This window comes from Nelumbo lutea, chromosome 1 (genome assembly GCF_056320005.1).
Source record: "Nelumbo lutea isolate HS-2025 chromosome 1, American lotus-T2T, whole genome shotgun sequence".
Taxonomy (NCBI): domain Eukaryota; kingdom Viridiplantae; phylum Streptophyta; class Magnoliopsida; order Proteales; family Nelumbonaceae; genus Nelumbo; species Nelumbo lutea.
Window position 1 is genome coordinate 79,224,581 of NC_142684.1, and position 14,568 is coordinate 79,239,148.

General features: G+C 32.3%; 1 pseudogene; it reads right to left on the minus strand.

Annotated features, from left to right (window-relative positions):
* Window positions 1-8,462: 8,462 nt before the first annotated feature.
* Window positions 8,463-8,801, minus strand: LOC148875603 (protein translation factor SUI1 homolog pseudogene; annotated as a pseudogene).
* Between the last annotated feature and the right edge of the window lie 5,767 nt (window positions 8,802-14,568).

Consider the following 14,568-nt stretch of genomic DNA (forward strand, 5'->3'; position numbering starts at 1 on the left):
TTTGCTTATTGAATTTCTTTGATTTAAATTTTTGGGTTTTGTACTTTGAAGATTGTTACATAATGTACTTTGATTTAAAGTTAAAAATGCTATTTGTGTTTAGCTTAATGAATTGGTTCAAGGTTCTAAATATCGACATGGGCTAATACGCCCTGTGTTGGTGCTTTTTTTATGTTTTATTTTTTGAAATCGGTTCAGAGGGGTCGGTTTAAGGCTTGGCTACCCTCTGAACCAGTGCATGACGTGATACAACCCCTATAGGGGTGTATTGGGAAGCCACCAACACGATACGTATCGACCGATACGGGCCGATTTGTGTTGATACTTTGAACTTTGAATTGCTTTGGTTTACATTTATAGATTTTGTGCTTTGAAGATTGTTGCATATTGTAAGTTAAAAATTTTTCTATTTGATTTTTTTTTTAATTTTATAACTGTTATACATAAAATTCTCAAATAATGTAACAATAACAGTTGTAAAATAATTATAAAAATTATCAAATATAAATTAAAAGAAATTACCATTATTAGACATAAATTACCAATATTTATAAAAAAATTACTAAAAATAAATCAAAAGAAATTATCACAAAATAGTAGACTTCAGAATGATAATTACTTGAAATTATCAAATAATATAATCTTAAATACATTAAAATAATTTGCCAAAAATTATCATAAATTAGTAGAAATGTCCAAAAATAGCCATTAAATTCCATAAAATCGATAAATTACTATAATTTACCAATAAACTATCATATAATAAATATAATACATTATTATATATTTACCAAGAAATTAGTATATAATAGAACTAACTTCCACTAATTCACCAATGAACTATCATATAATAAGTACAAAAAATAAGTATATATTGAGAATTCTCATAAATTAGTAAAATAGAAATTACCAGAAATTAGTAGAACTTAGGAAAAAATAACCACAAATTTCCATAAAATATGATAAAATAGATAAATTAGTATAACTTTGTAAAAATAACCATTAAATTCCAAAAATTAGTAGAACTTAGGATGATAATTACTTCAAATTATCAAATAATATGAACCTATATAAATTACAACAAATTGTCAAAATTGCATTTCATTTTCCCGTGCATCACACGTGTCCTCGCTAGTATATATATTAAAATTGATTTGTCCATGTCAACATGTCTCTCATTTGAGATAAACTATTTATCTATTCTCTCTATTTTTTTTTGCATTTTTTCTTAATTTCTTTTGTTTTAAAAATATAAAACATTAATCATTGCTTATCTTGATTAGATTAATAAAATTGCACAATATTAGAGAGAGACCTTTGGGTTTTCCAAGGCCTCTTGCATGTTATTATTACACTTAAAAAATACATTTAAGAGAGAGACCTTTGGATTTTCCAAGGCCTCTTATTTTAATGCATATTATTATTAAATTTAAGTAAGAGAGAGAGAGAGAGAGAGAGAGAGAGAGAGAGAGAGAGAGAGAATAGTAATAATATATATGAAGGTTTTTAAAACCAAACCAGTCAGAGGTCCGGTTCCCAAGTCGAACAGACCTATTTTAAATATAGTATACATTAACTATTTTAAATATGATATTTATTTAATTTAATTATGGTATTATTACTATTATTTAATTGTGTTATATTTTAATTAATTATAAGTAGTAATTTAAATAACTAAATATTTTAAATAACAAAATATTTAATATAACCAGATTTTAAATAGTTAAAATAAATAAATTATGTAATAAATTTAAAAAACTAGATAAGTAGAAAATAATTATAACATAATATTGAAAATATTAATAATTTAATATTTTTACAATTGTAAATAACTAATTTCACTTATATCAAGTAATAATTCGAGAAAATAATAGTAATTATTTATTATTTTTATGATAAATGTAGTTTCTCTGATTAAGTATAAATTTATTTATTTATTGTTATTTAACAAAAATCCTTCAATATTTATTGGAGATTAAACTACTATTATTGAATTTTTTATATTTAATTTATTGTACTCATTGTATTTATAGTATTTTTGTTATAACTTATTGATTAATTAATATTTATTAGAGATTAAACTATTATTTGAGAGTATACTATTTATTGACTAAGTTAATATATTTTTAGTAATTATTTTATTTTTGTACTTATTGTAATTATTATATTTTTCATTTTCAATGTATTTTCAATAACTGTGTATTGTCGCTATAAATTTTCAATAATTATTGGATATTAAACTATTGTTGTTTATCGGTGATAAGACTATTAATTTAGCTAAAATTATGAGTGTTCATGAATTGGTTTGGTTCGGCCGTAAGCTATTTTGCCAATCAAATTGACCTGGTTAGGTTGGGGAGCTGGTCAACTGAAACCGACTAACCTTTTGTGAAAATTGACCCAGTTAGGTTGTCTTAGAATGGGTCCGTTTTCACAAAATGTCAATTGGTTCAAAAGATTTAAACTTATAAATTTAATTTAATTTAAAAAATTATAGTAAAATTATTAAAAAATAAATATAAAAATTAGATTTATGAAATAAAACATTTTAGACTAAGAAATATGGGAAATTTCTCACTTTTTCATATTTAGAATATAAAATATTAATATATATCCATGATAAGGTCGTTTTGTTTTGTTCGATTTACAAATGGCCAAAGTAAAACTAGTCCAACTTGGTCGAATTGGGAATTTTTTTAACCAAATCCGACATAAAATACTAGAAAACCGACCAACTCGGGTTGAGTTGATCGGGTTGGTTGGTTTCATAAGTTTGATGAATGAACCTAACTGAAATTAATTATTGCTATTTTTGTATTATAAAAAATTTATTAAAAGTAGCTTATAAAATATGAATAATTATTGATTATTTAAAAAGTTGAAAATATAAAACAATTATATACATCTATTAGGGTCATTTACTAGAACACACCTTATAGTTTTATATATTTACTTAAAACTATCTTATAGTTTTCGTTTTATTAAAACATCCCATATATTTTACAACTTATTTACTTAATCAACTTTTTATTAAGGAGTGTTTGTTTTTCCATTTGGCCCATGATTTTTTATTCCAAAAATAACTTTAACAGTATTTTATACAGAAAACAGAATTGGCCAAATATAGCCAATACAGTGGTTGTCCGTGTCTTATTAAGGACAAAATTGGTATTTTTATTTTTATTTTCTTTTGATTAAATTTATTTAAATGAATATTAGGGTCAACACTGTCATTTTCCACTATTATCTAATGGAAGATTGATTAAATCCATTGCAAATTATAAGTGGTGTTTTAGTAAAATGCTAATCATATAGTAGATTTTAGTAAATCCATGAAACTATAAGGGTGTTTTAGTAAATGACCATTTCTATTATTTATCTTTCACTTAATAAATCCTGTGCATCGCCCCCACTAGTATATATATTAAAATTGGTCTATCCACCCTACGTCACCATACCTCTCCTTGCTTAAAACCCCCACATATACTTAACTATTTTCTAACAACCATAAAGAAAGATGGACTTTCTTTTCTAATGTTTAGCCAGGTGGCACCACTTTCCCAAACTTCCTCCTAAATTATCTCTAATTCCAATTTATCTCCTAAATTATCTCTAACTCTTATTTATCTCTTAAATTATCTCTAATTTAGTAGAGAGGTTATCTCCTAAACTATCTCTAATTCCTATTTATCCTCTCCCCCACTTTTAACTATATCTATATAAGGAAAGTTTCAATTAAAAAAATTTAAAAATATTTAAATGATATAACAAAATTATATACTGAATTTAAAATATTTATTCAAAACACAAAAAATTAATAGATTTAATAATATTCATATTATTAAAAATTCAATATTTTTACAAAATTCGTCATGAAATTATGTCATAATAATATAAATTATAATTTTACGAATTATTCAATTTAAATGTTAATCAAATAATAAAAACTTAACACTAAAAATAAAACATTATTTAAATATTTTAATAGCTAAAAATCTTAAATAAAAAACATTAAAAATAGCTAAATAATATAACAAAATATTTAATATAAGGTAATAACATTAAAATAATAATTTTTTTTAAATATTTTACATATTATTTACAATTTTAAATAACAAAAGATTTAACATGACAAATTTTTAAATAGTTAAAATAACGAAAAATTATGTAATAAATTAAAAAAAAATCTTAGAACAAGAAAAAATAATTATTTTAGAAATCATAACATTCATATTAATAATAATTTAATATTTTAAAAAATTAATAACGAATTATGTAATAATAGTATAATTATAATTTTGTGGATTTTTGAATTCAACAAATAATTAATATTTTAAGAATTTAAATAACAATATTATTTCAATAACTAAATAATATTGTAAATATATAATTTCACTTATATCAATTAATAATTATATAAAATAACTATCAACAAAATTATTTTTATTAGTAATTATTTTACAATAATACCCTATATTCATTATACATTTATCTATACTATATTTAATATTTATTTTATTTTCAATAATTATTTATTGTTTTTATAAATATGCTTTCAATAATTAGTTATAAATGTATTTTTATTTTTGTTATTTAATAGAAAATTATCAATAATTATTGGAGATTAAAGAAATATTATTTAACTTTTGAAATTCAATTTATTGTATTTTTGTTTTAAATTTACTTTTACTAATTATATATTTTTTATAATTTATAGATTAATACTTATTAAAGATTAAACTATTATTTATGATTACACTATTTATTGACTAATTTAGTATATTTTCAGTATTTATTATATTTTTATAATTAATGTATTTTTTTTATATATCTATGATATTTTCATTATAAACTTATTTTCAATGATTGTGTATGTTTGCTTTAAATTTTCAATAATTATTGGAGAATAAACTATTGTTATTTATTAGAGATTAGACTAGTAATTCAGTTGAAGTTAGGAGTTTTCAATGATTGGTTCTGTTCAGTTGCAGGCTGTTTTGCCAACCAAATCGATCTGGTCAAGTCCGCAGTTTGTCACTCAAAACCGATTGACCATTAAGGAAAATCCACCACCTCGGATTGTATCAATTTGGCTCTATTTTTGGTTTAGTTTGTTTGTTCAAAAGATTTAAACTTAAAAATTAACTTTAAATTTCATAAGTTACAATGATATTATTAAAAAATTACAAAAATTAAATCTATGATATAAAATATTTTAGACTAACAAATATGGGAGTTTTCCAACTTTTCCGTACTAAAAAATTAAATTTAAAATATAAAATATTAATATATATTTATTATACCAAAGTCGATCTGAAATGCTAAAAAACCGACCAACTTGGGTTGAGTTTGATTGAATTGTTTAATAAAAAGTTAAAATATAAAACAATTATATACTCTTATGTATTTCTATTGTTTAACTTTTGCTTAACAAAGCACGAGTCCCCGTCACCAAGCCTCTTTTTGGTCTATTATTCCTACCTTGCATTCTCTTTGACTTTCTCTCCTCTTCCCTCCCACCATTCCCATGAAGCCATAGGAAAGTATCATGTTACCCCACTCCCTAATCAATTCCTAAAATGCATCCCCCAATCTATATCCATTCTCCTTCATTTAAAATATTCATATTAATTAATAAATAGTTAAATATGGTTAGTAAATTATAAAATATTAATAAATATTGTTATTAATTAACTCATTAAAAACACTTTATAAAAATTGAAAACTCTTTAACTAATTTCTATAAAATTGAGAATTATATTTAACAATTATCAAAAAGTATAAAATTTTAGTTATTGTTATTATTATAATTACTAACCAAATACAAATGGGGAAACAAAATACTATAATGTTAGAAAATGAAATTAATAATTAATTTATATTAAGAATAAAAGATAAATAAGTGTAATTTTGTTAGTAAACTACCAAATAAAAAAATATATTTAATTACAATTAAAAAAATCAATAAATCCCCATAGTTACACAAATGTAATAAAATTTTCAAAAATTTTCATAAAACTTCATTTTCGTAAAATAACATTTTTGAAATTAAAAGATATAAAGTATTTGAAAGTTTGTTTAAAATGAATTAAATAATTATTGAAAAATGTTAGAATATTTTGGAAAACCATTGAAAAATTATGAAAATTTCATTACAAATTATTAAAGTTAAATGACTATGGGAAATGGAAAACTATAATTTTAACAAATAATTACACAGATTATTAAGATAAATTAGTATAATATTGGAAAAAGTAAATTATTGGTTAGTTTATATTACAAATTATAAAATAAATTAGTATAATTTAGTAAGTAAACCATTTAAAAAAATAATTTATTTAATAAAATTTAAATAATTTTGAATAAATTTTCAAAATTACACAAATACAATAAATTTTCCAAAATTTTCATAAAATTATATTTTTGAATATTAAAGACAATTTAGTGTACTTTTAGAAATTTACCATGTGGTTGATACTCAATATATCCTTCTGATCAATTCTATCATCATATTGAATATTGGTTGACGGGGAATGTGTTTTCAAAATTGGATCAAACCAGATGGTTAGATTGGAAAAATTGGGAACTGGACACCGTTTCATCTCAAAACCACTTTTTGTCTAAGAACCATTTATTTGGTTAGCGAACCGCTGACTTGGGCAGTCGAACTGTCAATCTGGACAACATTTTTTGGCAATTTTTTTTTGTTTTTCTAATTTTTATTTTTTTTGTTAGAGTAGGTCATCCGTTCGGACCAAACAATCAGACCGTTCGAAGTTCCCTATCCAGTCCAATTTTAAAAACCTTAGACGGGGAGTGGGTGGCTTGCCTTAAGCTTGGCTTGGTGTATGGCATGGCTTGGCCCAAGGCCCGGCCCGTGGGCTGTGCCAAACCGACCCCCCAGCACGATACGACTCGCACTTTGTGCGGGCCACATGCGGGTCATGTCGTGCTGACCCAACATGACCCAATTTACACCACTTCTTGAACCTACCCAATACTGGGGCCGGGGCAGGGAAATTCAAGGAATCTCCATCCTTGACGAGGAGTGGGGTTCCTTGCCCCTAAACTCACCCAACATTGAGGATTGGTTACCTTGCCCCGAACCTGCACGACATTGGCGACGAAGCGGGGATGGGGTAGAGTGTCTTGACTATGGGGCAAGGAAAGGGATGGGGTGCCCTACCCTGAACCCACCCCGTTGTCATTCCTATATAATTATTAATTATTAGTGGAATTAATAAAAATGTTAACTTTTATAATTATTTTTCTTTATTCAAAATTAATCAAAATTTCATTTAAAAAGAATAAAACTACAAATTATTAATAAAATAAAATTATCTATAAAACTAAATTTATTAAAAAATATTTATTCATATTCAATTAATAATAATTATTTTTTATAAATCAACATTAAATGAAAAATAAAATTATTAAATCTTTCAAAATTTCCCATGCATCGCGCGGGTCCCTGTTAGTTGAGTTATACAATTCAAATGAGCTTGCATCAAAAAAATTTGTCCTATCCAATAGAAAACTGCCACGTCATCCTTTAATTTGAAACTGAAATTTAACGGAGCTGAGACTTATGGACTAGACTCCTAAATTCAAAATTCATTTTAATTTGGCTAAAATACAAAAGCCTCCCTTGAAGTTTCTAACAATCATCAAAATCTCCCTTATAGTTTCACTTTAGCAAAAACCTCCCCTAGATTTTTAAAGAATTTGATAAAAACATCCCTTCTATCAATGTCTAAGACGGAAAACACTAAACGGAAGAATTATTTTTTTCTAAATACCTAATTTACCCTTTTGCAAATTAGTTGCATCTATTTTTAGTTTTTTTACTGAAATAATACACTTGCTGACATACCAATCCAAACCTATTATTCAGCTCTCTTTTCTTCTCCTCCCTCTTCATCATCCCTACACAACACACCGAATTGTCATCGGAACCTCTCTGTAGGGGTGGTTTGGTGTTGTATTCCAACGCATGAAATTAATCCAGCTCTCTCTTTTAAACCATGAGAACATGAAATTAATCCAGCCGTATTCCAACTGAATAGAACATGGAATCTAATGAATCTTAGATTGAGATTTGAGGAACCAAACACTGCTATACTGGAAAAGCGGAGGTTGCAGGTTTGAATCTGACCAACGATCATCACCATTGATCTAGGTGTAAACTTGATTGCCTGTCTTCTTCTTTAGATGACACTTGGTTGGGAATGGCAACCATCGTGGCTCCAACGGTGGTGTTATATTCGCGGTGGAGATTCAGGCTATGTGGAGGCGGTTCGATGTTGTGTAGGGATAATGAAGCGGGAGGAGAAGAAAAGAGAGAGATAAATAATGGGTTTGGAATATTGGTGAAATCAATGTTGTGTCCCTCCTCTTCGGACAGTGGAGTTCTCTGCTGACATGCATAAAGTATGGTAATGCAGGGACTAGTCTGTTTCTGCTCAAAAACCATGAATCTTGATATGTTCGTTCTTTACAATTTCGGCCTGAACGAGGAATGTCAACACATTTTTCTATTGATCACCTTGAAGTTGAATAACTTGGCCTAGCTTTGGGTCCTAGACATTAGTACCATTGCAGAAAAATTCCTTCTTCAAATCCTTGAGTATTTTGAAGTAATTGAATTCCTCCCTCAAACCTTGCACAGTTAGGATTTTCCAACCATTTCTTTGCTATATATGCACATGCACATACTCCTTTGCCCCAGCAACCGAGTCCTCAACATTTGCCTCTGTAAAGGGATGGAAGGCTGTAGGAATCAGGATGTCGTGTTCAGACATGAACGTTGGACGTTGAAAGTGGAGGACTACAAATGGAGTTTCAAAGGTATAGCCAGTTGAAGAAGAAAGAGATCGATGAGAGAGGAAAAGGGGATAACATGCTGATAGGGGTAAAATAGGTATTAATGTTTTTTTTTGTCTTGGTCATTGATGAAAGGGAGGTTTTTGTCAAATTCTTTAAAAATTTAGGGGAGTTTTTTTCTAAAGTGAAACTATAAGGGAAGTTTTTATGATTGTCAAAAACTCCAGGGGAGGTGTTTGTATTTTACCCTTTAATTTTATTAAACCACCCAACTTATTCCCCTCTCTCCTCATTCATTCCTCTCTCCCTGTTACCCTTCTTTCTCTTTCACTTTTCAGCCCCCCCCCGTTCGTTCGATCACAACCACTGCAACCAGAAACACCCAGATGCCTCATTTGCTTTTCGGTAAATTATTTATCCGGGTAAATGCAATTACCTAGGTAAGTTTATCTTGGGAAACACTTATTCGGGTAAGTGCATTTACCCATATTCTTTTATTTCTCATTTAAATAAAGTAATGATAATTTTACCCATAGAACTTCATTATTAAAAGGGGCATTTTTGTCCCATTCAAGTGTTGACAATTTTCCCTCTAAGTGGGAAAGTTATTTATCCACCTAGGAAATGGTTATCACATAGGAAAATAAACTTTCCTAAATCCCCACATAAATCTGAAAAAATAATATGGGATTCTTGGTCAATGGAAACCAAAATCCCATTTACCATCTTTCCCCTCTCTCAAAATTCAAAAATAGAATGCCCCCAAACAGTAAAAGAGGCCACCCAGAGAAGAGAGCTTGCTTAAGAAATAATCTTACTTTCGAAGATCGATCAGATAAATTACCCAAAACACAACCACTTCCTCCGTTTATATTATTATTCGCATAAGCTATAGGACAGTTGCTTCGACTTTGTGGGCTGCGCACTCTTTGAGACTAATGCTTTCGTCTACAAGTGCCCTAGAACCATTAGGCAGCTTCATCCCTTCAGTGTTAAGAATTCATCATTCTTCTGACAAATAAATTTGTTTTGATGAACGCGCCCATCAGACCGGTCTCTCAGATCCCAAGTCTTATGGTTTTAAGGCCGGAATCCCTGAATACACTTACAGATCGGCGATGTATTGCTGTCAGTCACAAATACCACAAGGGCCACAATTCTTGTAGTCGTCACATTGATCCTTTTGAGCATACTAGAAAAGGATTCAGAAACCGTTAGCACAAAGCTCCCATGTATACCTTTGAAGCAAACTGGTGGTATTTACGATCAACCTTTTTTTTTTTTTTTAAACCTCAAAAACCTTCAATTACTTGTAGAAAAGCATTACATATGTTACCATAACTTTTCATACGTTCGACTACGATATTATATTTACAAGCATTGTAAGCAACTTCATGTGCAGCTCTATTCATACTTCTATTTATATGGGCTATTACAGTTATGTCAAAAAAGGATAAGAGGTGTAAAATATTATGCTTGATGTTGTGAACCTGCCATTCGCCTTGAAGGGGATTAGCTGTTGTGACCCTTCTACTGCCTGAGGAGGTCTCCTTGTCATTTGTTGTGATGATCCAAACTCCTGTTCTTGCCATGCCAGATGAAGGTTAAAAGACCTGCCGATAAACAATTTGAATTGAGCAACTAAGATGATATGGGAATACATGAATAACGGGTGGGATGACTGTACTGCTTCATTAGGGACTATGTACCAGCACGTGTGATTGATCAAACATGCTGGGTTGATGATTTTCTTCTTGTGCTCTGCTGCATTTCTCATATCCCATATTAATCTGAATATTATAAAGAATTTTGCAAGGAATTCCTTTTTTCTTCCTTACATAGGCAGCTTAGTTTAGAAGACATCCATTCCTGTATAATTGTATAGAGCTCCTTGTTTCTCTCATCTTCAGCGATAGCACGCCATTTGTCTTTAGTGGGAATACCATTCCACCATGCCTTCCACATGAAAATTTGAAATCTCATAGGAGTTTTACTTTTCCATATGAGATTCCAATCCCATTGGTATCTCGAAGATAAGGCTTGTTTTGACATGAAGAAATTGTAGCCGGTCTTAACCTCGTATTCACCCGATTTTGAACTCTTCCAGATGATTTTATCAGAAGGTAACTGATGAGAGATTAGGGTCTGATGAATTTGACTGTGACATTCCTCCTGAAAAATTGATTCAATTTTCCTACTGTCCCATTCTCCCGACAAGGTGATGATTTCATTCACCTTTAGACTCCTTACAAGAGTGGCAGTTTTGGGTTTTATGTTTGGGATGCCATTAATAAGACAGGGAACCCATCGATCTAAAATAAACACTTGTGCCCCATTTTTGACCTGCGATATTTATTTGGTTTTATGATTTCCATAGTTGTAGAACATTTTTCCATTATCCCGAATCCACTTGTTTCTTTTTTAGGGAGTAAATGGATTGATTTTTAATATATTTTGCCTTTATTGCCTCCCTCCATATTCCTTTTTCACTAGACCATAATCGCCAAATTTGTTTACAAAATAAGGCTTGGTTAAACTCCTTCATTCTTCTGAATCCTAAACCACCCATTTTTTTGGGTTGACAGAGAGTTCCCCATGGTATGGTGTGCATTGCTCTATGATTTGCCAAGTCATCCCACCAAAAAATTCTTTGGACTTGCTCTAATTTTTTTAGAGTGGAGCTTGAGAGGATTGAGGTTCCCATGATGTATTTTGGCACTTACTGTAGAGTTGCTTTTATCATAACTGTTCTTCCAGGCTGTGATAGTAACTTTGCCTTCCACAGTCCTAACCTTGCATTTATTTTTTCTAGCAATTCCAGTTGATTGGTTTTGCTTTTTCCCCCAAGAGCCAATTGAGTCCCCAAATATTTCTCTTCTCTATTTAATTTTTTCATGTGAAGTAGAGCAAGGAGAAATTTTACCTTTTTCCTATGCACCCCTGGACTGAAATACCCACCAAATTTTATTTTGTTAATTTTTTGACCTGAAATCCTTTCAAATTCTTTCAATACTTCCAATATTTCTTGTACCTGCTTAACCTCAACTTTGCAAATAATGAGACAGTCATCTGCAAACACTAAGTGAGAGATACTTGGACCATTCCTGTTCAAAGTGATTACCTGGATCTTCTTATGCATCTCCTTTTTGAGAAGCATCCCAGAGAGTATTTGCATTCCCATAATGAATAGGTATGGAGACAGTCATCTGCAAAAGAATTCTTTGTTTGTTCTCTTTATTTTAACAGAGAATCTTGGTGTTTCCATACACCATTCAATCATTTCACACCATTTGTCTGGGAACCCCATATACACTGAAGAACTTTAGTAATGAAATCTCTCCTCATTTTGTCATAAACATTTGACACGTCGATCTTCATTAGGATCCAGCCTTTTCCTTTCTTTTGCTTTCTCATTTTATGTACAATTTCTTGGGCTAGGATCACATTATCTATACACTGTCTTCCTTTGATGAAAGCTGACTGATTTGGAGCAATTAATCTATCCAGGTGTCTTTGCATTTTGAGAACCAAACATTTCGCTATCATTCTGTAGATGACATTACATGCACTTATAGGTCTGAATTGACTAATTGCTTCTGGAGTTTTTACTTTTGAGATGTACACTAAATTTGTGGAATTTATTTCTTTTGGAAATTTCCCTGATTCGAAAAAATCTCTTACCACCTTGCAAACGTCTACTTTAACTGTATCCCAGAATTTTTTGTAAAAATATGGTGAGAATCCATCTGGGCCCGGGGCAGAGTGAGATTTTAATGATTTGACAATTTGCTCAATTTCCTCATTTGTGGGAGGCCTTAATAGTTCTTAACCATCCTCCTCCGAAAGTTTCTCCTGTATTAAATCATGTATCTCGGGAATATCATCATGAATATTTCTTGGGCTTTGAAGGCTTTGGCTACATCAGAAGTCTTTTTGATAAATTCTAGGGCATTTCTCCTCCTGAATTTGAGATTTGATGAAAATATCTTGTGTTTTTATCACCTTCCTTCAGCCACAATTCCTGGGATTTTAATTTCCATAACTTTTCTTCTCTCAACGGCCATCTTTCATACTCCTTCATTAATATTGTTTTTCTCTACCGATCTTCCTAATTCCTACTTTCCTCTAACTCAAAATTGTTCTTGATCAAGGGTGATTTGGTCTGACCTCATAGCACGGGTACACATGGGCATAACCTTGTTCAAGCAATGACTCAGCATGACAGCACAGCAGGCACAGCCACAACTCGATGGGAAAGTCACACTGAGTTCAGTCCGACAACTCGGCGAGATAGACTACTCGCCAGGAGCCGCCTAGCCCACGCCTCCTCCACGGGGCTAAGGCACCCGGAGCTGCCTCCGAGCTCGGGGCCCCCTCTCTCCTAATATCCGAGCCCCACTAGTGGATCTCAGGCTACTCCTAGACAGGAAGACATCGACCCGCCTCTATATGCCCCGAGGTGAAGACACCTCGGGTCAGACAGCTCGGCATAGCTTGCCACAGGCAGCTCGTCGCTTACGGGATAGCCCGACACAGGGTAACCCGTGAAAGAGTAGTTCGGCATATTGCAGGAAGATCCCCTATCCGACCACCGTACCCAACAAATCTTGGGACAACAGCCATGTCCCTTGTCAGACAGTGTCATGCCTGCCACCTTTAGAGGGTGCCTTACACCTGATAGGCACGTACCCTGCAATGACGACCCCGCACATGCCACCTTAGCCCTACCTATAGCGGCTGCGGCAAGCTGATAGTGGCCGTTATACCAGCCCTGTCAGAGGCCAGTGGGCCTGATGTAATGGAATTATGTTATAAGGAGCCTATTCTCAAAGAACGAGGTATCTTCTATCACTCACGCTATCTGCACTCTTAGCCTTCACATTCTCCTTGCTTATTCCACAGAATACTAACTTAAACGTCGGAGTGTTCTCACTGGGCAAGCCCCAGGTATTCTTCTTCTTCTTCTTCATCTCAGGTACCCTTCGGGAGCCACGTAAGTGCCAACTAGGAGTGACCGGATTGCACACCATCATTTGGCACCGTCTGTGCGAACCGCTTCTAAAAGCCTTCCTCTAAACCTTCATAGTTCTTTATTCTCTGAAAACTCAGCACTCATGGCTTCCTCAAGCAATGCCGGACGTAGCGTGGAGATGGATAATGCCAGGGAACAACCCCAGGTTCCCACGGTCTGCATTGGGCAGTTCACCATTCCCCTCTCGGTGGATGGAGTCCCCAGCCTGAACATGCCGCGAGCAACGGTGCCTGTGGGTGTTCCCCTTCCTCCCTCTGTTGAAACGACCTTTGTTGAACCGACTGTCATTCCTCTGACGACCAGCCAGAACCAGCTCGACAATTTGATGCAGTCCATGTGGGCCATGCAAGCCCAAGTGCAGCAGCTCCAGCAACACCAGCTTTACCAGCAGCAAGTGTTGCACCACGTCTTCCAATACCACTACCAGCAGCAATTCCCTCAGCTGCCTCAACCTCAGCTTCAGCAGCTATAGCTTCCTCCTCGGCACCCAGCCTCAGAGCTAGCTAGGTCTCACTGCTAGGACGAACGCCCTTCTCGGCAAGGAGAAGCCTCCCAAAACCCTCCTAAGAGCTAGACCTCCTCCCGCGGCAGACAAGAAAGACTGGCCACTCCGGTCTCGCCTCGGGTGGTCAGGTCAGGAGGACCCCAACTCGCCAGGTCTACATCACCTCGGCAGTCAAAGTTCGAAACCCCGCTCCTGGTGAACCGGTTTG